At 47.7% G+C, this 26,806-nt stretch overlaps 1 protein-coding gene and 1 pseudogene across 2 annotated transcripts in view; both read right to left on the reverse strand.

Moving 5' to 3' along the window:
• Positions 1 to 26,806, reverse strand: part of LOC144496924 (class I histocompatibility antigen, F10 alpha chain-like) — a 329,140-nt gene that overhangs the window by 270,857 nt on the left and 31,477 nt on the right. The window lies entirely within an intron of this gene.
• LOC144496922 (class I histocompatibility antigen, F10 alpha chain-like) lies at positions 993 to 24,920 on the reverse strand (annotated as a pseudogene). The gene is made up of 7 exons (XR_013498467.1): positions 24,769 to 24,920; positions 24,272 to 24,532; positions 23,665 to 23,935; positions 22,171 to 22,434; positions 5,063 to 5,167; positions 4,543 to 4,609; positions 993 to 1,335 (listed from the first exon to the last, which is right to left on the reverse strand). The product of XR_013498467.1 is annotated as a class I histocompatibility antigen, F10 alpha chain-like (transcript).

Below are 26,806 nucleotides of genomic sequence, written 5' to 3' on the forward strand. Positions count from 1 at the left end.
AAAATTGGAATTGATCAATTCAATACATATGAATTAATACTTTAAAACATTAAAGGAGAATTAAAATACATCTTAGCTCCTTTCACTGAATATTAAGAAATAAACAATACAGTGGGCTGTCTGGGCAAGGCTACAGTTATGCAGAAGAATTGGGAACATGAACATTGCACGGCCTCCACCTCGATCCTGCTGGGTCATTTCAGAAGACATTTAATGGTCAACCACATTGCTGTGGGTCTGTAGGCCAGACCAGATAGAGACCGCAGATTTCCTTCCCTAAAGAACATTAAACAAGATAGGTTTTTACAGCAATCAACAATGGCTTCATAGTCATCATTAGACTTTTAATTCCAGATTTTATTCTTTATTGACTTCAAATTCCACCCTCTGCCTTGGTGGGATTCAAATCCAGGTTCCCAGAGCTTTCTCCTGTGTCTCTGGATTCCTAGTCCACTGACAATACCTCTACACCGCCGACAGCCCAAACTCCACATGGACGTACTGGACATGTGTCACGCACCTGGATGTGTGGTGGGTTATCAAAATCAGGAATTACTCCTTGGGGAGGTGGAACTGGACAGGACCATGAAAGTTACTTGTTGTCACCTTCCTGCATCTTCCAGGTCTTAATCTGGAATGAGAGGCTGGAATGGTAAAAGAACATTGTGATCCAGCTAAAGAGATGTGCAAAGTATTCGTTTAATCTTAACTAATAAACCCCCATGTGGTAACTTTTTTCTAAAGTCCATGAAAGTATATCTATCACATTTTCCCATCACCATGTCTGTTACCATCTCAACGAATACTCGGAGCTTTGACAAGCACCATCTTCCCTTTTAAAATATGTGTTTACTGCTAATTTATTGCTATTAATTCCTCTTGATGTGCATTTTTAGTAAAACGTTTTTAAAAGTCTTAAAATGTTCCCCATTGCAGTGGTGTTACCCTACCCCATTGATAGTTTTGTACTGAAGACTTTACAGAGGCAGGAAGTGAAAAAATAAATCACATTTATTGTAGAAATTGCAGCAATGTTACAGACTGCAGTAACAGGTGACTGAGTTGGCAGTGAACCAGACAGATTCCTAGAGTCTGTATAAACAGGGCAGATCAGAATAGCTTACAAAGTGCAGATCACAACAGCTTAAAAAGTGCAGCTCCAGATAGAGTAATTCCTGAAAAACAATCGCCACAGTTCCATTTACACAGCGTCACATATGTAGTGTTTAAATGAGTCAGCCGCTGTCATCTCGATGAAATCACATCCTTCCTGATTCTCTCATCCACTCCTGCTGCTGATCTTGGGGACTGGTGTCCCTGGGGCACTGGAGAACACTGGGGATGAGAAAGAAATATATCACTATCGAGGGAGGCAAACCCAGCAGAGCTGGAACATCCCCCAACAAAACCCATCAGATCCACCTGACCCCCACAAATACCAGCAGCCAAATCCATCAGACCCCTCATGCCTAATACTGCAGAAACCTGGAAGAGTACAGAGAGAGTAGGGGTGAAATTGAAAGAGAAACCAGGAAAGTAAAGAAAGGCATAAAAAACGCTGCCAAGAAAAAACAAAGAACCTCCAAGGATGCACATGTAGAGAAAAGGATAAGGAAAGAGTAAGGCCTTGTGGAGACCAATAAGAAGTGCATGTGAGAGGGTGGGGAATGTGGTGAGGTTGTGAATAAATACATTGCCCCTGTCTTTGGGAAACATGGGGCAATGCTGACATTGCAATGAAGGAAGAAGTGTGTGAATTACTGCATAAGAGATTACATATTAATGGATTTTACAACTTTGAAAGATGGTAAATCACCGGGATAAAAGAAACAAGGGAGGAAATTGCAGAGGCTCTGACCATCAGAATCATTCCTCCCGGGCTACATGAGTGTGGAAGAAGGTTAAAGGACTGTCAATATCACACGATGGATTGAAAAGGGAAGAAGGGGCAATCTGAGTCATGATACACCAGTTAGTGTAACTTCGATGGACATACCGAAATCAATTGTGAGGAACAGTGTAAAGCTTCATTGAGAAAGGCACAGATTAGCGTGGATTTAAGGGGCGTTCATCTCAGGCTAAACTGATTGAAAATTTGGAAGAGGTGAGAAGGATGGGTTGATGAGGACAGTGAGGTGGATGTGGTCAACATAGATTTTAATGTTTTAGACAAGGTCCCACATGGCAGGCTGGTCAGAAATATGAAAACACATTGAGATCCAAGAGACAATGACAAATCAGACCCCAAATTAGCTCAGTGGCAGGAAGCAAAGGGTTAAGGGGTTTATTGCGACTGGAATGATGTTACCAGTGGGGGTTCCATGGGGCCCAGCTCTCACTCCCTCGCATTTTGTGGTTCAGGTGAATGATTCAGATTTAAATGTAGGGAGAATGATGAAGAAGTTTAGAGATTTAGAAATATTGTCCGTATGGGTGACAATGAGGAGGAAAGCTTCAGACTGCAGGAAGATCGAGATGGTCTGGGCAGTTGGGAAGAACAGTGGAAAATGGAGTTCAATCCGGAGCAGTGAGAGGTGATGGATTTCAGGAGGATTAACAAGGCAAGGGAATCCCCAATAAATGGGAGGATAATGAGTAATGTGGAGGAACAGAGGGACCCAGGAGTGTATGTCCACAGATTGGGAAAGGTGTCAGGACAGGTTGATAATGTAATTAAGAAGGTATATTACATGCTTTCCTTTATTAGCCAAGGCACAGAACAGAGTGGTTTTGCTACAACTGCAAATAACGCCAGAGAGACGACAGCTGAAGCATTGCAAACAGTCTGGTCAGCACATTACACAAAAGATGTGATTGTATTGGAGAGAATGCAGAGGAGGTTGTTTAATATGGACAGGACTGGAGAATGTTCACTGTGAGGAAAGAGTGGATAGGCTGGAATAGGATTCTGTAGAATAGAGGAGGCCGAGGGGAGATTTAATTGGGGTGGATATAATTATGAGGAGCCATGGTAAATAGAGATGACACGTTTCCCTTAGCAGAGGGTCAAAAACCAAGGGCCACAGATTTAAAGTAATTGGTAGAAAGATCGGGGGGAAATGTGGAAAGAGTTTTTCACCCAGAGGGTGGGAGGGACCCGGAACTCACTGTCTGAAAGGATGGTAGAGGCAGAAACTCTCACCACATTGAATCAATTCTTGGATGTCGAGTTGAGGAGCTGTGACCTACAGAGCTGCAGACCGAGTACAGGAAGGTGAGATTAGGCTGGAGAGCTCTTCGCGAACAGGCAGGGACATGGTGAGTTGAATGAGCTTGCTGTCAAACATAAATTTTATATCATTCAACTTTCCACTCATTCAACACCAACTAAACCCATCAGAGCTCCAAACACCAGCTAAACCCATCAGACCCCCAATCACCAACTAAACCCCTAAGATTCACTCCACTTCCCAAACATTCAGAAAAAGATCAAACCCATCACAAAAAGTTAAATGATAAATCCTGTGGGAGTGACACAGCTCAGTGACCAACTTCAGAGAAAACTCTTGGGAATTCCGACTTCCTTATGGAAATTGAGCAGCTGAGCGGAGGCTGTCCAGGGTGAGATGTTTCCGGATGTCTCGACACCTCAACACCCACAATGTCTCCACCCTCAGACTGTACAGGAGCAGCCGTCTCCAGAAGGCCAGTCTCAAAGCTCAGTGTTGGATTGGATGAGCTGCTCTTTAGTGATGATACAGCGAGAGACAGACACGGAGCTCACATCCCACCCACCCGATTGTACAGTTAAATCCAGCGGGAATATCCCAGTTAGAAGGGTCAACTCCCAATATTTATTCACACAATTCATACCTCAGGAACCTGTGGAGGAGATGGTTGTGGAATCCCCTTTATCAGAAGTTGTCAAAGGAAGGAGAGGCATTAAAAATACTGTTTGTCATCAGACAGAATCAGTGCATGAGATATGGAGAGATAAAGATGGAGAGAGAGAGTGAGAGAAAGGAGAGAGAGAGAGAGAGAGAAAAAGAGAGAAAGAGAAAGCAATTTCTAAGTTATAAGTTCATTTATTGGTGTCACAAGTAGGCTTACATTAACATTGCAATTAAATTACTGTGAAAATCCCCGAGCTGCCTGTTCGGGTCGATACAGAGAAAGAGTCATACAGACAGACAGACTGAGAGCGAGAGAGAGAGGCAGAGAGAGAGAGGCAGAGAGAGGCAGAGAGAGGCAGAGAGAGAGGCAGAGAGAGAGAGAGAGGCAGAGAGAGAGAGAGAGAGGCAGAGAGAGAGAGAGAGGCAGAGAGAGAGAGAGAGGCAGGGAGAGAGAGAGAGAGAGGCAGAGAGAGAGAGAGAGGCAGAGAGAGAGAGAGAGGCAGAGAGAGAGAGAGAGAGAGGCAGAGAGAGAGAGAGGCAGAGAGAGAGAGAGAGGCAGAGAGAGAGAGAGAGAGGCAGAGAGAGAGAGAGGCAGAGAGAGAGAGAGAGGCAGAGAGAGAGAGAGAGAAAGACACACACACACTATTTGACACAGAATCAATGGTGATTCACACAGTTACGCAGAGATGATGTTTGATGATCAGCTTACTATTTGCAGGATTGTAGCCACTCTTCCCTCTCCCGGTAAAACAAGGAATGTTCAGTGAGTGACGAGACTGAGAGGAAATCAGAGACAGAGGCTGGAACTCTCGCTCGCACTGAGCCCCTCCAACACAATTCTGAAATCCTCACTCTCACCCTGACCGGGACCCTCACTCCCACAGTGAACCGGGACCCTCACTCCCCCTCTGACCCGGGGCCCTGACTCCCCTCTGACCCGGGACCCTCACTCCCGCACTGACTGAAGACCCTCACTCCCGCACTGACCCGGGACCCTCACTGATACCCTGAACTCGTCATTCAATCTGAGACCCTTCCCACAATTCACAGACACTCCCCCTTTATCTTGAGCCCCTTACCCTCCCTATCCCAATCCTGCGACTCTCCCACCCACTCTGCGCCCCCCCACACCAACCTGAGACCCACAGCCTGAGCCACCCCCACCCTGGAATACTCTCCCACAATCCCTCCCCCCAGTGAGGAGCTGCTCTTTTCCCTCCAATTCCTACCTTTCTTGTTGTAGATGATGACAGCCACAATGATGAGAGCGATGAGCACGAGGACCCCGACCACAATCCCGACAGAAACAGCAACCTGGGAGCGAGACTTTGGTTCTGTTAGAGAGAGAGAATCAGAGAGACTGAGTGAATCAGGGAGAGGGAAAAGTGAGAATCAGAGAGAGAGAGAGAATGTGAGAGGAAGAGAGGAGAGAGAATGAGAGAGGAAGAGAGGAGAGAGAACCTGAGAATGATGGAGAGAGAGTGAATTAGAGAGCGAGAGAGACAATCAGAAAACATAGAATACCTGACTCAGAACCTGGCCATTTGGCCCATCTAGTTGATGCTGGTGTTTATGCTCCATTTGATCCTCCTCCCATCATCCCTCATCGAAACTGACCATCTTAACTACATATTTCCTCCTCATTCATTCCCCTTAAACTATACTGTTCACTTCAACCACTCCCTGTGGCAGCGAGCTCCACATTCACATCACTCTTTGAGTAAAGAAGTTTCTCTTGAATTCCCTATTGGGTTTCTTGGTGACCATCTTGTATTGCTGACCCCGAGTTACATTCTTCCCACAAGACCATCATCATAGAAACCCTACAGTGCAGAAGGAGGCCATTCGGCCCATCGAGTCTGCACCGACCACAATCCCACCCAGGACCTACCCCCACATACTTACCCGCTAATCCCTCTAACTACGCATCTCAGGGACAATTTTTAACCTGGCCAATCAACCTAACCTGCACATCTTTGGACTGTGGGAGGAAACTGGAGCACCCAGAGGAAACCCACGCAGACCATAAGACCATAAGACCATAAGACATAGGAGCGGAAGTAAGGCCATTCGGCCCATCAAGTCCACTCCACCATTCAATCATGGTTGATTTCAACTCCATTTACCCGCTCTCTCCCCATAGCCCTTAATTCCTCGAGAAATCAAGAATTTATCAATTTCTGTCTTGAAGACGCTCAACGTCTCGGCCTCCACAGCCCTCTGTGGCAATGAATTCCACAGACCCACCACTCTCTGGCTGAAGAAATTTCTCCTCATCTCTGTTCTAAAGTGACTCCCTTTTATTCTAAGGCTGTGCCCCCGCGTCCTAGTCTCCCCTGTTAATGGAAACAACTTCCCTACGTCCATCCTATCTAAGCCGTTCATTATCTTGTAAGTTTCTATCAGATCTCCCCTCAACCTCCTAAACTCCAATGAATATAATCCCACGATCCTCAGACGTTCATCGTATGTCAGGCCTACCATTCCTGGGATCATCCGTGTGAATCTCCGCTGGACCTGCTCCAGTGCCAGTATGTCCTTCCTGAGGTGTGGGGCCCAAAATTGCTCACAGTACTCCAAATGGGGCCTAACCAGTGCTTTATAAAGCCTCAGAAGTACATCCCTGCTTTTGTATTCCAAGCCTCTTGAGATAAATGACAACATTACATTTGCAGACATGAGGAGAATGTGCAAACTCCACACAGACAGTGACCCGAGCCGGGAATCGAACCCAGGATCCTGGAGCTGTGAAGCAGCAGTGCTAACCACTGTGCTACCGTGCCGCCCAAGAGGAAACATTCTTTCTGTGTCCAGTCTATAAAAACCTTTCCTAATTTTAAATCTTCGATTAGGTCAACCCTCAGCCCTCTGTTTTCCTGAGAGCAGAGACCCAGCCAGTCAATCCTTCACTGAGATGTCCACCCACTCATTCCTTGAATCATCTCTGTAAATCTTCTCTATGTCCTCTCCTGTGAGTAAAAACCCTTCTGTAAAATGGTGACTGGAACTGCACACAGTCTGTAAATGTGGTCTAATCATGATTTGATAACGGTTTAGCAATAACTTCCGTGCTTTACAATTCTATCCCTCCAGAAATAAAGACTGATTTTCCATTTATTTTGTTCATGGCCTTGCCTAACCTGTTGCGGATTGGTTTAGCTTAAACAGAAATCCCTTTGTTCCTCAACCCCATCCAGCCCGGCACCTCCCAAGTAATAAGTGACCTCCCTATTCACCCCTAATAGAAAACTACCTCATGTTTATCTGTGCTGAACTCCATTCACCAATTATTTGCCCATTCTACAAGTTTATTAATGTTCTATTATTTTGTAGCATATCGAATGATTCATCCCAATTTGGTGACCTGAGCAAATTGAGAAATTGTGTTTCGATTCCAATGTCCAAATAAGTGAGTGTAAAGTGTGAACAGCGGTGATTCCAGCATTGATCACTGCGGAACACCATTTCCCACCTTCTGTCACTCCTGGTGAACCTTCCTTGCACTCTCTCCAAAGCTTCTACGTCCTTCCGATAGGGTGGTGACCAGAACAGCACAAAATACTCCAAATACGGCCTAATCAAGGTTTTATATGGCTGCAACATGATTTCCCAACTCTTGGACTCAATGCCCCAGCTGATAAAGGCAAGCATGCCAAATGATTTCTTAATCACCTTGGCCATTTGTGTTGCCACTTTTAGGTAACTGTGGACCTGCACACCCAGATCCCTCTGTATGTTAATGTACCGAAGAGTTCTACTATTTACAGTATAATTCACACCTACATTTGAACCTCCAAAATGCATCACCTCGTATCAATCCAGATTAAACTCCATCTCCCATTTTTGTGCCCAAGTCTCCAATCTATCTATATCCTGTTGTATCCTCTGACAATCCCCGGCACTATCACTGTCAATTGTCAGAAAAAAAATCATCTGGGTTCAATAATGTCCTTTGGGAAAATAATCTGCCGTCCTTACCTGGTCTGGCCTACATGTCACTTCAGATCCACAGCAATGTGGTTGACTCTCAAATGCCCTCCGGACAAGGGCAACTAGGGGTGGGCAATAAATGCTGGCCAGTCAGCAACACCCACGTCCCACAAATGAATTTTTAAAATTTAGCAAGGACTGGTCCTTCTTAAGTCCACGGTCAAATCTTTTTTTGTGGCACTGGGAGAGTCTCGAAAAAAAAATCATTGTCATTACAGACTCTTCCACTGGGGATCCCACCGATCGGATATCTGCTAATGATAGTCGGCTCAAGGCCGCCTGGACAGTGTTCCAATTGGTAATTGTAGGCGGTCAGTAATAAAGCCCACTGCTGGATTCGGGCTGATGTTATGGGCAACACTGCCTTGTCCTCTTTAAACAGTCCCAGGAGTGGCTTGTGGTCTGTGTCTTAATGACAAATTTCTGCCCATAATGGCGCTGGTGGAATCTTTTCACTCCTAATATCACCGCCAACCCTTCTTTTTCGACATAGGCTTTTTTGCAATAGTCAAGGTCCTGGGAGCATAAGCAATTCCACTCTGTTTGGCTACCGATGTGCCAAAGCCACCATGAAGCCAGACAAGGATGTGTCGCAGGTCAGTAATAGTTCTTTCCTGGGATCATAATGCGCCAGAATATTAAAAGAGGAAAGTTGTTGCTTTACTTTATTGAAAGCCAAGGATTGACTGGAAGACGACTCTCAAGGCTGATCTTTTTTTAGTAGGTGGTGTAATGGAGCCAGGATGGAGGCAAGATTGGGTTTAAATTTCCCAAATAGGTTATTGTTATGAAGCAGAGGTTGATCCCCCTCTGAGAACTAAGGCCCAACCACTCAAAGAGGAGCACCTCGCCATAATCTGTAAAAGTGAGTGTGAAGTGGTACAATCTGCTCTTCAGCAACTTTTACTGGTTCAATCAAAATAACTCCCTGACACACACTCTCAAAAATCAACAAGTAACAATTTATTTATCTAACTAACAGTGAACAAGTTAACTAAACTATTAACAAACTGAATAAAATGATTCAAATGGAATGCTGTTCAGGTGAATACAATTCCCACTTATTAACAAAGTTTTTGTGTCTTCCAGAATATTTGGGCTTTCTCTGTTGATTCTTCTGCCTGGAACTTCTTTCTTCTTTGTACCTTTGCTATTGAGATGGAGCTTTCTCTTGGGGGAACCTGGATTACACATTTTTTCCCTTCGTAGGCGTACACCTGCCTTGAAAAATTGACTGAGAACTTCCTCAAGGTTCTTTAAGTGTTCCTTTTTTTTCCAGTTAAGAGGATGTCATCCAGATATGTAGCAAACTGAGGTAGACTTTGCAAAATGTTCTCCATCGTTCGCTGGAAGGTTGAACAGGGTGACTATACCCCAAATGGCAGACAAGTGGATCGCTCAGGGCCCTTCTGAGGATGAATTGTTGAATATCTCTGGGAATCGTCATCTAGTTGTAATTGTAAGTAAGCGTGACTCATATCAAGTTTCACAAACAAGAGTCATCCTTCCAACCAGCTGCAAGAAACAGTTTACCGTTTGTTTAGGATCCCCGCAAACATGGAATGATCCATCTGGCTTCAAAATTGGTAAGACTGGTGCTGCCCATTCCACAAATTGGACTGGTTTGATGATCCCTTCACGTTCCAGTCTTTGGATTTCTGCTTCAACTTTTACCCGTAAGTCAAATGGTGCTGGGCGGGCCTTGCAAAATTGTGGAATCACTTCCTCGTCAACAGGTAAGGTCGCCTTGGCTCCTTTGATTGTCCCAAGACCTTCCTCGAAAGCTTTAGCGTACTTAGGCAGGACTTCACTAAGGCAGCCTTTCTCTGGCTGAAGATGTTGAGCCAAGGTGGATTTCTTGCAACCAATTTCACACCATTAGGCTTCCCCATGCCCTCACTACAATCATTGGTAACCGAACCAGCTGCCTTTCATGGGAGACAGGGTCAGAGGTTCCACTCAAAATTCAGAAAGTTACCCCTATACAGGTTCCCTATCTTGCTGAGGTCTTCAGTAACAATAAACACTCGAGTCCATAGTGAATTTTATGGAACGCTGATTCTCTGAACACTGATACTGCCGCACCGATATCAACCTCCATTAGTACCAGATGTCCACTTAACCAGACGTTAATCTTGATTTGATCTGATTTGGACGTCGATATGCAATTTAATTGCTCTAAATCAGATGTAGGTGGATCTTCCCAGGGTGTGAACACTCCTGGATACCGGACTGCAAGTTGCTTTACTAATTCTAAGTCCTGTAGGACACCTTTGCTGTTGCTATCAGGTAGGACTTGTGACTGTTTGGTCGAAGTTTGGCTTTGCTTTGGGCAGACCTGGAGTTACGTGTATCTGGATACTCCCTGAGGGAGGCTATGTAATTGCCTGCTCTCAAATAGTGAACTCAGCCGGACTGGCGTGGGTGTCCTCTTCGGGATAGGTTGCAACTCATATGTTCCACATGCAGCATTTTCCAATGGTAAAACCTGCTGTAGCACCTGTTTGAAGTCCAGTTGTGCTTCAGCTAATAGGCATTCTTGAATAGTCACATTATTAATACCGCACACCAGACAGTCTCTAAGCATCTTAAGAGTTAAAATAAATTCACATCCTTTCGTCAGTTGTCTTAACCTAGTTACGAAACCCGTAACAGATTGTTTAGTATAAACAATACTGTTTCAAAATTAGAGGTGGCTTGGGGTTGTAGCATTCTCCAACTACCTCAGGCAATTCTTGAAAGGTTTTGGTATCTGGTGCCTCAGGGAAAGTTTAACTCCAAATGACAGCAAACGCTCAAGCACCACAGCATTCACAGCACCCTTTGTTTTTCATCTGCCATAATGTCATTTGCCCGAAAAAAATAATGCATGTGATCCACACCTTGGGCCCAGTTCTCGACAGCAGGGTTGAACGAGACTAGTTTTCCAAACAAAGGAATGATGCAGAAGAATGGCTTATCCCAACTTCGGCCAAATTTTACAAGTTCCATCAGGGTCGTCACTCAAATAACTCCCACAAGGCTGGTGTCCCTTCACCAAATTTAGATTCATTAACATAGCGTCATAGAGTCATAGAGGTTTACAGCATGGAAACAGGCCCTTCGGCCCAACTTGTCCATGCCGCCCCTTTTTTAAAAATCTCCTAAACTAATCCCAATTGTCCGCATTTGGCCCATATCCCGCTATACCCATCGTACCTATGGAACTATCTAAATGCTTTTTAAAAGACAAAATTGTACCCGCCTGTATACTACCTCTGGCAGCTTGTTCCAGACACTCACCACCCTCTGTGTGAAAACATTGCCCCTCTGGACACTTTTGTATCTCTCCCCGCTCACCTTAAACCTATGCCCTCTAGTTTTAGATTCCCCTACATTTGGGAAAAGATATTGACTATCACCTTGTCTCTGCCCCTCATTATTTTATAGACTCTATAAGATCACCCCTCAGCCTCCTACGCTCCAGAGAAAAAAGTCCCAGTCTATCCAAACTCTCCTTATAACTCAATCCATCAAGTCCTGGTAGCATCCTAGTAAATCTTTTCTGCACGCTTTCTAGTTTCATAATATCCTTTCTATAATAGGGTGACCAGAATTGCACACAGTATTCCAAGTGTGGCCTTACGAATGTCTTATGTAACTTCAACAAGACATTCCAACTCCTGTATTCAATGTTTTGACCGATGAAACCAAGCATGCCGAATGCTTTCTTCACCACTCTGTCCACCTGTGACTCCACTTTCAAGGAGCTATGAACATGTACCCCAAGATGACTTTGTTCTGTAACTCTCCCCAATGCCCTACCATTAACTGAGTAAGTCCTGCCCTGGTTCAATCTACCAAAATGCATCAGCTTGCATTTGTATAAATTAAACACCATCTGCCATTCGTCAGCCCACTGGCCCAATTGATCAAGATCCCGTTGCAATTGGAGATAACTTTCTTCACTGTCCACTATGCCACCAATCTTCATGTCATCTGCAAACTTACTAACCACGCCTCCAATATTCTCATCCAAATCATTAATATCAATGACAAATAACAGTGGACCCAGCACTGATCCCTGAGGCACACCGCTGATCACAGGCCTCCAGTTTGAAAAACAATTCTCTACAACCATCCTCTGGCTTCTGTCAAGAAGCCAATTTTGTGTCCATTTAGATACCTCACCCTAGAATCCCAGGGGGACCAATATCCTGGCGGGAAGGTTGGCTAAGGCTACTGGAGAGACTTTAAACTAGAAAGATTGGGGGGAGGGAATCGAAATGAGGGGACTGAGAGCGAGGAGGTTAGCTCGCAAATAGATAAGGAATGTAGACAGGGTAAGAGGGAGGTTAGACGAGTGATGGAGAAGGGAAGTGCTCAGGCTGAAGGTCTGAGATGTGTCTATTTTAATGCCAGGAGTGTAGTGAATAAAGTGGATGAGCTTAGAGCGTGGATTGCTGCTTCGAATTGTGATGTGGTGGCCATTACGGAGACTTGGATGTCTCAGGGACAGGACTGGGTGCTTCAGGTGCCGGGTTTTAGATGTTTCAAGAAGGACAGGGAGGGAGGCAAGAGAGGGGGGGGAGTGGCACTGTTGATCAGGGATAGTGTCACGGCTGTAGAGAAGGTGGACGCCGTGGAGGGATTGACTACGGAGTCTCTGTGGGTGGAGGTTAGGAACAGGAAGGGGTCGGTAACTTTGCTGGGTGTTTTCTATAGGCCGCCCAATAGTAACAGAGATGTTGAGGAGCAGATGGGGAAACAGATCCTGGAGAGATGTAGGAATAACAGAGTTGTCGTGATGGGAGATTTTAATTTCCCAAACATAGATTGGAATATCCCTAGGGCTAGGGGTTTGGATGGAGAGGAGTTTGTTAGGTGTGTCCAGGAGAGTTTCCTGACACAGTATGTGGATAAGCCTACTAGAGGAGAGGCTGTACTTGATCTGGTGCTGGCTAATGAATCTGGACAGGTGGAGGATCTCTCGGTGGGTGAGCATCTTGGGGATAGCGATCATAATTCTATCTCCTTCACGATAGCATTGGAAAGAGATAGGATCAGGCAGGCTAGGAAAGTGTTTCTCTGGAGTAAAGGGAAATACAGTGTCATCAGGGAGGAAATTAGACGGGTAAATTGGAAGGAGGCATTCTTGGGGAAAAGTACCGAAGGAAAGTGGAGGATTTTCAAGGAATGTTTGTCTGGAGCTCTGCATGACAACGTTCCGATGAGACAGGGGGGTGTTGGTAGGGTACGGGAACCGTGGTGCACGAAGGTTGTGATGAACCTGGTGAATAAGAAAAGAGAGGCGTACAGAAGGTTCAGAGAGCTAGGAGGTGTTAAGGATTTAGAGGAGTATACGGGATGTAGGAAGGAGCTTAAGAAGGAAATTAGGAGAGCAAGAAGGGGTCATGAGAAGACCTTGGCGGGTAAGATTAAAGAGAATCCCAAGGCTTTCTACAAATATGTCAAGAGTAAAAGGATGAGATGTGAAGGCATAGGACCCTTAAAAGGTGAAGGGGGAAAAGTTTGTGCGGAACCGTTAGAAATGGCGGAGGTGCTTAATGAATACTTTACCTCGGTATTCAAGGTGGAAAGGGATCTGGGTGGTTGTACTGCTGGTTTGCGGTGGACAGAAAGGATCGAGCATGTGGACATAAAGAAAGAGGATGTGTTGGAACTATTGAATGGCATCAAGGTTGGTAAGTCGCCGGGACCGGATGGGATGTACCCCAGGTTACTGTGGGAGGCGAGGGAGGAGATTGCGGAGCCTTTGGCGATGATCTTTGCATCGTCGATGGAGACGGGAGAGGTTCCGGAGGATTGGAGGATTGCAGATGTGGTCCCTATAGTCAAGAAAGGGAACAGGGACAGCCCGGGAAATTACCGACCGGTGAGTCTAACCTCAGTGGTTGGTAAGTTGATGGAGAGGATCCTGAGAGACAGGATTTATGATAATCTAGAGAAGTTTAGTATGATCAAAAGTAGTCAGCACGGCTTTGTCAAGGGCAGGTCGTGCCTTACGAGCCTGGTTGAGTTCTTTGAAAATGTGACCAAACACATTGACGAAGGAAGAGCGGTGGATGTGGTCTATATGGACTTCAGCAAGGCGTTCGATAAGGTCCCCCATGCAAGACTTCTTGAGAAAGTGAGAGGGCATGGGATCCAAGGGGCTGTTGCCTTGTGGATCCAGAACTGGCTTGCCTGCAGAAGGCAGAGAGTGGCTGTGGAGGGGTCTTTCTCTGCATGGAGGTCAGTGACCAGTGGAGTGCCCCAGGGATCTGTTCTGGGACCCTTGCTGTTTGTCATTTTCATAAATGACCTGGATGAGGAAGTGGAGGGATGGGTTGGTAAGTTTGCTGACGACACCAAGGTAGGTGGTGTTGTGGATAGTTTGGAGGGATGTCAGAAGTTGCAGCGAGACATAGATAGAATGCAAGACTGGGCGGAGAAGTGGCAGATGGACTTCAACCCGGATAAGTGTGTAGTGATCCATTTTGGCAGATCCAATGGGATGAAGCAGCAGTATAATATGAAGGGTACCATTCTTAGCAGTGTAGAGGATCAGAAGGACCTTGGGGTCCGGGTCCATAGGACTCTTAAATCGGCCTCGCAGGTGGAGGATGCGGTCAAGAAGGCGTACGGCGTACTAGCCTTCATTAATCGAGGGATTGAGTTTAGGAGTCGGGAGATAATGCTGCAGCTTTATAGGACCCTGGTTAGACCCCACTTGGAGTACTGCGCGCAGTTCTGGTCACCTCATTACAGGAAAGATGTTGAAGCCATTGAAAGGGTGCAGAGGAGATTTACAAGGATGTTGCCTGGATTGGGGGGCATGCCTTATGAGGATAGGTTGAGGGAGCTTGGTCTCTTCTCCCTGGAGAGACGAAGGATGAGAGGTGACCTGATAGAGGTTTACAAGATGTTGAGAGGTCTGGATAGGGTAGACTATCAGAGGCTATTTCCAAGGGCTGAAATGGTTGCTACGAGAGGACACAGGTTTAAGGTGCTGGGGGGTAGGTACAGAGGAGATGTCAGGGGTAAGTTTTTCACTCAGAGGGTGGTGGGTGAGCGGAATCGGCTGACAAAGAACAAAGAACAAAGAACAGTACAGCACAGGAAACAGGCCCTTCGGCCCTCCAAGCCTGTGCCGCTCCTTGGTCCAACTAGACCAATCGTTTGTATCCCTCCATTCCCAGGCTGCTCATGTGACTATCCAGGTAAGTCTTAAACGATGTCAGCGTGCCTGCCTCCACCACCCTACTTGGCAGCGCATTCCAGGCCCCCACCACCCTCTGTGTAAAAAACGTCCCTCTGATGTCTGAGTTATACTTCGCCCCTCTCAGCTTGAGCCCATGACCCCTCGTGATCGTCACCTCCGACCTGGGAAAAAGCTTCCCACTGTTCACCCTATCTATACCCTTCATAATCTTGTATACCTCTATTAGATCTCCCCTCATTCTCCGTCTTTCCAAGGAGAACAACCCCAGTCTACCCAATCTCTCCTCATAGCTAAGACCCTGGCAACATCCTGGTAAACCTTCTCTGCACTCTCTCCAATGCCTCCACGTCCTTCTGGTAGTGCGGCGACCAGAACTGGACGCAGTATTCCAAATGCGGCCTAACCAGCGTTCTATACAGCTGCATCATCAGACTCCAGCTTTTATACTCTATACCCCGTCCTATAAAGGCAAGCATACCATATGCCTTCTTCACCACCTTCTCCACCTGTGTTGCCACCTTCAAGGATTTGTGGACTTGCACACCTAGGTCCCTCTGTGTTTCTATACTCCTGATGACTCTGCCATTTATTGCATAACTCCTCCCTACATTATTTCTTCCAAAATGCATCACTTCGCATTTATCCGGATTAAATTCCATCTGCCACCTCTCCGCCCAATTTTCCAGCCTATCTATATCCTGCTGTATTGCCCAACAATGCTCTTCGCTATCCGCAATTCCAGCCATCTTTGTGTCATCCGCAAACTTGCTGATTACACCAGTTACACCTTCTTCCAAATCATTTATATATATCACAAATAGCAGAGGTCCCAGTACAGAGCCCTGCGGAACACCACTGGTCACAGACCTCCAGCCGGAAAAAGACCCTTCGACCACTACCCTCTGTCTCCTATGGCCAAGCCAGTTCTCCACCCATCGAGCCACTTCTCCTTGTATTCCATGAGCCTTAACCTTCTTAACCAACCTGCCATGTGGGACTTTGTCAAATGCCTTACTGAAATCCATATAGACGACATCCACGGCCCTTCCTTCATCAACCGTTTTTGTCACTTCCTCAAAAAACTCCACCAAATTTGTAAGGCACGACCTCCCTCTTACAAAACCATGCTGTCTGTCACTAATGAGATTGTTCCGTTCTAAATGCACATACATCCTGTCTCTAAGAATCCTCTCCAACAACTTCCCTACCACGGACGTCAAGCTCACCGGCCTATAATTTCCTGGGTTATCCCTGCTACCCTTCTTAAACAACGGGACCACATTCGCTATCCTCCAATCCTCAGGGACCTCACCCGTGTCCAAAGAAGCGACAAAGATTTCCGTCAGAGGCCCAGCAATTTCCTCTCTCGTCTCCCTGAGCAGTCGAGGATAGATGCCATCAGGCCCTGGGGCTTTGTCAGTTTTAATGTTCCCTAAAAAACCTAACACTTCCTCTCTCGTAATGGAGATTTTCTCTAACGGGTCAACACCTCCCTCCAAGACACGCCCGGTTAACACGCCCCTCTCCTTCGTGAATACCGATGCAAAGTATTCATTTAGGATCTCCCCTATTCCCTTGGGTTCTAAGCATAATTCCCCTCCTTTGTCCCTGAGAGGTCCGATTTTCTCCCTGACAACTCTTTTGTTCCTAACGTATGAATAGAATGCCTTAGGATTCTCCTTAATCCTGCCTGCCAAGAACATCTCGTGCCCTCTTTTTGCCCTTCTAACTCCCCGTTTGAGATCTTTCCTACTCTCTCTGTATTCCTCCAGAGCTCCATCTGTTTTCAGTTGCCTGGACCTAACGTACGCCTCCCTTTTCATTTTAATCAGATCCTCAATTTCCCTGGTTATCCACGGCTCTCGAATCCTACCTTTCCTATCTTTCCTTTTTACAGGCACATGCCTATCCTGCAGCTTTATCAATAGTTCCTTAAAAGACTCCCACATGCCAGACGCGGACTTACCCTCGAACATCCTCTCCCAATCAACATCCACCAATTCCTGCCTAATCCGGCTATAGTCAGCCTTCCCCCAATTTAGCACCCTGCCCGTAGGACAGCACTCATCCTTGTCCATTACTATCCTAAAGTTAACAGAGTTGTGGTCACTATTTGCCACATGTTCCCCTACCGAAACTTTGACGACCTGACCGGGCTCATTTCCCAGAACTAGGTCCAGTATAGCCCCCTCTCTAGTCGGGCTATCTACATACTGTTCCAAAGAACCTTCCAGTACGCATTTTACAAATTCCTCCCCGTCCGGTCCCCCAGCTCTAAGCACTTTCCAGTCTGTGCCAGGGAAATTAAAGTCCCCCACTCCAACAACCCTATTTTTTCTGCACCTATCCAGAATCTCCTGACATATCCTTTCCTCCACTTCCCGTGGGCTGTTGGGTGGTCTGTAGTACACCCCCAGCATAGTGACTGCACCCTTCCTGTTTCTGAGTTCCACCCACAGCGACTCAGTACATGACCCCTCTAAGTTGTCTACCCTCTGCACCACGGTAATATGCTCCTTAACTAATATCGCTACTCCCCCACCTTTTTTAGCCCCTCCTCTGTCTCGCCTAAAACACTGATACCCCGGAATATTCAGCTGCCAGTCCTGTCCTTCTTTTAACCAAGTTTCCGTCACCGCAACCACATTCAAATTCCGCACAAGCATTAAGGCCCTAAGTTCGTCTGTTTTACCCGTTACACTCCTCGCATTGAAGCAGATGCACTCCAGACCTCCAGGCCCAGTCAGGTCCTCCTCCTCCAGAGTGCTCCTCTTCTTAGCTAGCCTTGCCCTGGCCCCCAGCTCGACCCCAGCCTCAGTATTTACTGACCTCCTGTTTTGTTCCCCACCCCCCTGCCACACTAGTTTAAATCCTGCCGAAACACTCGAGCAGGACGTCGGTGGTGGTGGAGGCAAACTCGTTGGGGTCTTTTAAGAGACTTCTGGATGAGTACATGGGATTTAATGGGATTGAGGGCTATAGATAGGCCGAGAGGTAGGGATATGATCGGCGCAACTTGTGGGCCGAAGGGCCTGTTTGTGCTGTGGCTTTCTATGTTCTATGTTCTATGTTCTAGATCTCGTGAGATTTAACCTTATGCAATAACCTACCATGCGGTACCTTGTCAAAGGCCTTGTCAAAGGCCTTTGTAAGCAACAAAGTAAGCAACTCTCAGACAGGTACTTCCTCATACTGGTGGCATGGTGGCACAGTGGTTAGCACTGCTGCCTAACAGCACCAGGGACCTGGGTTCAATTACCGCTTGGATCACTGTCTGTGCAGAGTCTGCACATTCTCCCCGTGTCTGTGTGGGTTTCCTCCACGTGCTCCGCTTTCCTCCCACAGTCCAAACGTTGTGCTGGTTAGGTGCATTAGAAATGCTAAATTCTCCCTCAGTATACCCGAACAGGTGCCAGAATGTGGCGACTCGGGGATTTTCACAGTAACTTCATTGCAGTGTTAATGTAAGCCTACTTGTAACACTAATAAATAAACTTCAAACTTTAAACCCAGAGTGCGAGTAACGCTGACACTCCACATTATGAACACATGCAGGGCTCCCTGATTGGACAATCCATTACTGGCTTAATTTGGGAGCGAGTATTCTAAGAGGTCCACATCGTGGGCCTTGTTAAAGTCACTGCAGGTGGACCACCCTATAATCCATCAACCTCCCCTTGAAAGAAACCTTCCATTAGACTGCTCATTCTGGACACATGTAAAACCCTCACATTTTTTTTATTGTGATCGGGCCCTGAACCCTCTTCCTTCTCCTTATCCCCCGTTCATTGTGTGAGTGCAGAGGGGTCAATGTTGTGAAACTTTTCTCATGTGTGTATTTTCATCTTACCTCAGGTTTACTGTGCAAGTTATTCACAGAGAATAGGAACACTCCAAATTTATGGGTTGGGGAAAAGATGCCACCATTTATAAAGAGGGAGCTCAGAATTTAAAACAAAACTGACTGTTAGTGGACGAGTCATGAGGGGGGAAATCAGGGCAGTTTATACTGACAACCCCCCACCGCCTGTAACACAGGATTCACTGGGTCCTGCCATATTGTAATATTGATGTGGAGATGCCGGCGTTGGACTGGGGTAAACACAGTAAGAAGTTTAACAACACCAGGTTAAAGTCCAACAGGTTTATTTGGTAGCAAAAGCCACACAAGCTTTCGGGAACACAATGAGACAGCCAATGAACCGGAACAGCCGACAGAGAGATCCGCAGTGCATCCGAAGAGGAAAGAGTCGAATTGGACTCCTCCGGAAGGCCGCTGCCCTCGACTTGACATGTATGCCCAAGCCGTCAGGAGGTGCGTCAACACCAAATTCATCAGCCGCACTCACAAGACAGCCCCGAACATCACCCAAGCACAACGTAACGCCATCCACGCTCTCAAGACCAACCGCAACATTGTCATCAAACCAGCAGACAAAGGAGGGGCCATCGTCATACTGAACAGAACGGATTACTGCAAAGAAGTGTACCAACAACTCAACAACGAGGAACACTACAGACAGTTACCTGCAGATCCGACCAAAGAACACACCCGTCAACTCAACACTCTGATCAAGACCTTTGATCCGGACCTTCAGAACACCCTCCGTGCTCTCATCCCACGTACTCCCCGCGTTGGAGATCTCTACTGCCTCCCGAAGATACACAAGGCAAACACACCCGGCCGTCCCATCGTATCGGGCAATGGGACCCTGTGCGAGAACCTCTCCGGCTATGTCGAGGGCATCCTGAAACCCATTGTACAAAGAACCCCCAGCTTTTGTCGCGACACGACGGACTTCCTACAGAAACTCGGCACACATGGAGCAGTTGAACCAGGAGCGCTCCTCGTCACAATGGATGTCTCAGCACTCTACACCAGCATCCCCCATGACGATGGCATTGCTGCAACGGACTCAGTGCTCAGCGCCAACAACTGCCAGTTTCCAGATGCAATTTTACATCTCATCCGCTTCATCCTGGACCACAATATCTTCACCTTCAACAGCCAGTTCTTCATCCAGACACACGGAACAGCCATGGGGACCAAATATGCACCTCAATAAGCCAACATCTTCATGCACAGGTTCGAACAAGACTTCTTCACCGCACGGGACCTTCAACCGATGCTATACACTAGATACATCGATGACATTTTCTTCCTTTGGACTCATGGTGAACAATCACTGAAACAACTCTATGATGACATCAACAAGTTCCATCCCACCATTAGGCTCACCATAGACTACTCTCCGGAATCGGTTGCATTCTCGGACACGCGCATCTCCATTAAGGACGGTCACCTCAGCACCTCACTGTACCGCAAGCCCACGGATAACCTCACGATGCTCCACTACTCCAGCTTCCACCCTAAACACGTTAAAGAAGCCATTCCCTACGGACAAGCCCTCCGTATACAGAGGATCTGCTCAGATGAGGAGGATCGCAACAGACACCTCCAGACGCTGAAAGATGCCCTCATAAGAACAGGATATGGCGCTAGACTCATTGATCAACAGTTCCAACGCGCCACAGCGAAAAACCGCACCGACCTCCTCAGAAGACAAACACGGGACACAGTGGACAGAGTACCCTTCGTCGTCCAGTACTTCCCCGGAGCGGAGAAGCTAGGGCATCTCCTCCGGAGCCTTCAACATGTCATTGATGAAGACGAACATCTCGCCAAGGCCATCCCCACACCCCCACTTCTTGCCTTCAAACAACCGCACAACCTCAAACAGACCATTGTCCGCAGCAAACTACCCAGCCTTCAGGAGAACAGTGACCAAGACACCACACAACCCTGCCACAGCAACCTCTGCAAGACGTGCCGGATCATCGACACAGATGCCATCATCTCATGTGAGAACACCATCCACCAGGTACACGGTACATACTTTTGCAACTCGGCCAACGTTGTCTACCTGATACGCTGCAAGAAAGGATGTCCCGAGGCATGGTACATTGGGGAAACTATGCAGACGCTGCGACAACGGATGAATGAACACCGCTCGACAATCACCAGGCAAGACTGTTCTCTTCCTGTTGGGGAGCACTTCAGCGGTCACGGGCATTCGGCCTCTGATATTCGGGTAAGCGTTCTCCAAGGCGGCCTTCGCGACACACGACAGCGCAGAGTCGCTGAGCAGAAACTGATAGCCAAGTTCCGCACACACAGGGACGGCCTCAACCGGGATATTGGGTTCATGTCACAATATTTGTAACTCCCACAGTTGCGTGGACCTGCAGAGTTTCACTGGCTGTCTTGTCTGGAGACAATACACATCTTTTTAGCCTGTCTTGATGCTCTCTCCACTCCCATTGTTTTGTTTCTTAAAGACTGGATTAGTTGTAAGTATTCGCATTCCAACCATTATTCATGTAAATTGAGTCTGTGTCTTTATAAATTCTGTTTGTGAACAGAATTCCCACTCACCTGAAGAAGGGGCTTAGAGCCTCGAAAGCTTGTGTGGCTTTTGCTACCAAATAAACCTGTTGGACTTTAACCTGGTGTTGTTAAACTTCTTACGATATTGTAATATCCCAGGATAAACTGGGCCCATTCGTACTATAATATCCCAGGAGACAATGGGGCCTGTGGCACAGTAAAATCCCAGTAATCCCAATTCCTGTCCCCAAATGGTGGCACCATGGTATATAATGTATTGAAGATTAATATATCTTTCCCTTGCTCTGGATCCTGGGCCTCAGGCTGTCAGAGAATCAGAGAAATATAGAATCCATTCAGTACAGAAAGAAAGATGCCAATCAGCCCATCGAGCCTGCACCAACAACAATCCCACCCAGGCTCTATCCACGTGACCCCATGTGTTTACCCTGCTAATCCCCCTGACACTAACAGGCAATTTAGCATGGCCACTCTACCAAACCTGCACATCTTTGGACTGCGAGAGGAACCGGAGAACCTAGAGGAAACCCATGCAGGCACGGGGAGAATGTGCAAACTCCACATAGACAGCGGCCCAGGGCTGGAATTGAACCCGGATCCCTGGCGCTGTGAGGCAGCAGCGCTAATCACTGTGCCTCAAAGCCCTGTCCTCGGCTGACAGCTCAGCACTGACCCTCACTCCTGTGATCCTGGTCTGAGGCTGGGTCCTCTCTAACAGTGAGAAACAATCTTACCGTAAATCACCACAAGTGTCTCCTCCACCCCGCTGTGTTCCACCCGACAGGAATACTCGGCCTGGTCCTCTGGATCAAACTCTACCCATTTCCGGATCTGGTAGGTGCTGTCGTGATTGGGTAAGATCCCACTGCACAGAGTCTCATCAATCACCACTCCGTCTCTCCACAGATTCACCTCGATGGCCTGAGGGTAAAACCCGGTGACAGCACAGGAAAGCCGGTTAGAATCACCCAGACGGGTAAAGGACACGACGGGGGCAACTGAGAGAGAAAGAAAGAGGAGTCAGTACAGGAACCTCGAGATAGAGAGTCCCGGCATCACCCCCTTCACGGACTCTCACTCCCCCCTCACCCACCGACTCTCACTCCCCACCTCACTCACTGACTCTCGCTTCCCCCCTCACTCACCGACTCTCACTCCCCCCTCACTCACCGACTCTCACTCCCCCCTCACTCACCGACTCTCACTCCCCCCTCACTCACCGACTCGCACTCCCCCTCACTCACCGACTCTCACTCCCCCCTCACTCACCGACTCTCACTCCCCCCTCACTCACCGACTCTCACTCCCCCCTCACTCACCGACTCGCACTCCCCCCTCACTCACCGACTCGCACTCCCCCCTCACTCACCGACTCGCACTCCCCCCTCACTCACCGACTCGCACTCCCCCCTCACTCACCGACTCGCACTCCCCCCTCACTCACCGACTCGCACTCCCCGCTCACTCACCGACTCTCACTCCCGACTCTCACTCCCCCCTCACTCACCGACTCTCACTCCCCCATCACTCACCGACTCTCACTCCCACCTCACTCACCGACTCTCACTCCCCCCTCACTCACCGACTCTCACTCCCCCCTCACTCACCGACTCTCACTCCCCCCTCCCTCACCGACTCTCAATCCGCCCTCTCACTCACCGACTCTCACTCCCTCCTCACTCACCGACTCTCACTCCCTCCCTCACTCACCGACTCTCACTCCCCCCTCACTCACCGACTCTCACTCCCCCCTCACTCACTGACTCTCACTCCCCCCCTCACTCACCGACTCTCACTCCCCCCTCACTCACTGACTCTCACTCCTCCCTCACTCACTGACTCTCACTCCTCCCTCACTCACCGACTCTCACTCTCCCCTCACTCACCGACTCTCACTCTCCCCTCACTCACCGGCTCTCACTCCCCCCTCACTCACCCCCCCCTCACTCACCGACTCTCACTCCCCCCTCACTCAGCGACTCTTGCTCCCCCCTCACTCACCGACTCTCACTCCCCCCTCATCACCGACTCTCACTCCCCCCTCACTCACCGACTCTTACTCCCCCCTCACTCACCGACTCTCACTCCCTCCTCACTCACCGACTCTCACTCCCCCCCCTCACTCACCGACTCTCACTCCCTCCTCACTCACCGACTCTCACTCTCCCCCTCACTCACCGACTCTCACTCCCCCCTCACTCACCGACTCTCACTCCCCCCTCACTCACCGACTGTCAGTAATTTTTGTCCGTACTCCAGATATTTCCTCAGCCACTCGATACACTCCACTTCCAGGTAACGTTTCCATCACTGGTTAATGCCCGTGCTGCCCTCCCACTTTTGTTTGGTGATCTCTCCCCAAGGGACGGGGGTCACCCACACCAGAAGATCCTTATCAAAACTGATAAAATCTCGTCCATCCCACCCGTACTGGTTGAATCCAGTCGTATTCCCATCATCACAGGTCACAGCCGGTCATCAGCTGGTGTATGTGGATCCCTGTGGATTAGAAAGATAACCTGCCAATCAGGGCCAGTCCCAATAAAAGCTGCACTCACCATGAAACAACCCAAATAGATCCGTTCCCACTGGAGGTCCAGCCACCACACACACACACACACACACACACACAGCCAATCCGGCCCCATCCAACTGGAGGCAAAGCCACCAAACACACACAATCAGATTCAGTCGACCAACAGACCTTACAGAGCCATGCACAACCTCAGTTAATCAGACCCCAGTCCCAGATCCTGATCCGCTCCCAGTTTCTCCCACTCTGACCCAGACGCCCTGCATCCTGAGAAAGAGGCTGAGTGCTGGGAGTTTGAAGACCTCCCGACTGGTTGGTTCGATACATGAGGGTCTGAATATTATCTTTGAAACATCGTTCCACCTCCTGTGCGAGCTTCTTCTTCTGTTCCCAGGACTCAAACCCCTCGCTCTCCACCATCCACTGCTCCCGGGGGATCAGCTCCCTCCGATCGCTGTCGTACACAACAAACTGGACACCGTCCACATAACCGACACCCACAAACTCCGGGAAATCCGGGATCGGAGTCATTCCCGTGAAGAAATACCGGAGAGAGTGAGAGCCTGAAATAGAGAGAGAGACATCATGGTATGTACCCCAAAACATTAATTTTAAACTGAGAGCAAGATCTCCACCCAGCCTGGCATTGCCCCTCTCACACCCCATCACTCACTGACCCAGGGTTAATGCCCCAGTACCCAGCCAGGCATTGCCCCTCTCACACCCCATCACTCACTGACCCAGGGTTCATGCCCCAGTACCCAGCCAGGCATTGCCCCTCTCACACCCCATCACTCACCTGCAGACACCTCTCCACACAAAAGGACCAGCTCTATCAGTCCAATCATTGCTGCTTCCCTCATGTTGGGGAAACATTTGGAGGAAACTCTTTTTCAAAGAAAGGCCATTTTCTCAACTCACTCCTTCTGTCTTTCCCTGTTTACACTGAGCCTCAATCTGATTGGACACAAAATAGGGCTGAACCAATCAGAATAAAGAGATTCAGTGAGTCATCAGTCTCCGGCAGAATAGACACAATGTGGAGATGCCGGCGTTGGACTGGGGTGAACACAGTAAGAAGTCTCACAACACCAGGTTAAAGTCCAACAGGTTTATTTGGGAGCAAATATCATAAGCTTTCGGAGCGCTGCTCCTTCGTCAGACGGAGTGACCACTGTTGGACTTTAACCTGGTGTTGTGAGACTTCTTACTGAGAATAGACACAAACAGGTTGCGAAACTGCCTCAAGGTTTAGAACTGTCCAATCAGATAAATACAGCTGCTGACATCATCAGTTGCCGGGTCGAATCAGCTGAAAGGAGTTTGATCCAGTGACAGAGGGAAGGACATTAAGAACAGCAGCAGGTCTGAGCGAACCATTCAGTGAGATCACTGCTGATCTGGACCCCAGTTTCTGACTATAAACCATATCCTCAGATATCATTACCCAATAAAAATCTGTCACTCTGAGATTGAAAAGCTCCAATTGTTAAATCTTAGAATCTTAGAATCTTAGAAACCCTACAGCACAGAGAGAGGCCATTCGGCCCATTGAGTCTGCACCGACCACAATCCCACCCAGGCCCTACCCCCATATCCCTACATATTTACCCACTAATCCCTCTAACCTACGCATCCCAGGATACTAAGGGCAATTTTAGCATGGCCAATCAACCTAACCTGCACATCTTTGGGCTGTGGGAGGAAACCGGAGCACCCGGAGGAAACCCACGCAGACACGAAGAGAATGTGCAAACTCCACACAGACAGCGACCCGAGCCGGGAATCGAACCCAGGTCCCTGGAGCTGTGAAGCAGCAGTGCTAACCACTGTGCTACCGTGAAAATAACTTTTTATTGTGGAGAGACTGGATGTGGATTCCACACTGCTGAATTATTTTAGCATTCTAAACAGATCGATCAGATCACCCATCAACATTCTAAAAGCTGGGGAATAAAAACCCCTTTTATTTCACCTCCTTTTATTATTCTGGTGATCAGAACTGCACCCCCTCCAAGACCAATCTCCCCTTCCTGAGGTGTGGTGTCCAGAACTGAACACACTGACTCCAGAAAGTGTCTGACCAAGACTCTGTTAAACTGAAGCTTCACTTCCATCACTTTATATACCAGCCCCCTCCAGATAAAGTTCAATGTGCCCTTAGAGAGAATGGTGAAATGGGCAGACACAAATACAATGCAGAGAAGCGTTTTAAGTGATGCAGTTTGAAGGGAAGAAAATAAACAGTTAATCTAAACTGAATGGGACGGTTATAAAGGGATTGTGGGAACAGAGAGACCTGAGTGAATATGATGGTGGCAGGAAGGTGTGATAAGACTATTAAAGAAGCATCTGGACCCCATTGCTTTATAAATAGCAGCACAGATTACAAAAGCAAGGAGGTTGTGGAATTGCATGAACTAAAGAATAGCATGATGGGAAAATTGGTACAATATAAGAAAGACTGACTCTGCAGAACATAAAACATGACTGACCTCCATGTAAATCTGATAAAGCTGACTTCATATAACTTATGACGTGAATGAGATCAGTGAAGGTCAAGCTCTTCCAATTTCCTGACCTCTAAGGCCCGATAAGATTGATTCCTCATAGCCTAAGACTAGAGGAGTAAATAAAACAAGATAAGGTCAGGGATGACAGAAATCACCGAACTTCGTCTGTTACATCAATGGGCAAGATAAGGGTTTGAATGATGCGACAAAAGGTTCTGGGAGGTCAACAGGTTATAACATGATTAATGGTATTGCTTATACTTCTATTAATGATCGAATTCCTGAATAAGCTGTGGTCACGCTAACTGATAATGATTATGTATA

The sequence above is a fragment of the Mustelus asterias genome, chromosome 8 (genome assembly GCF_964213995.1).
Source record: "Mustelus asterias chromosome 8, sMusAst1.hap1.1, whole genome shotgun sequence".
Lineage (NCBI taxonomy): Eukaryota > Metazoa > Chordata > Chondrichthyes > Carcharhiniformes > Triakidae > Mustelus > Mustelus asterias.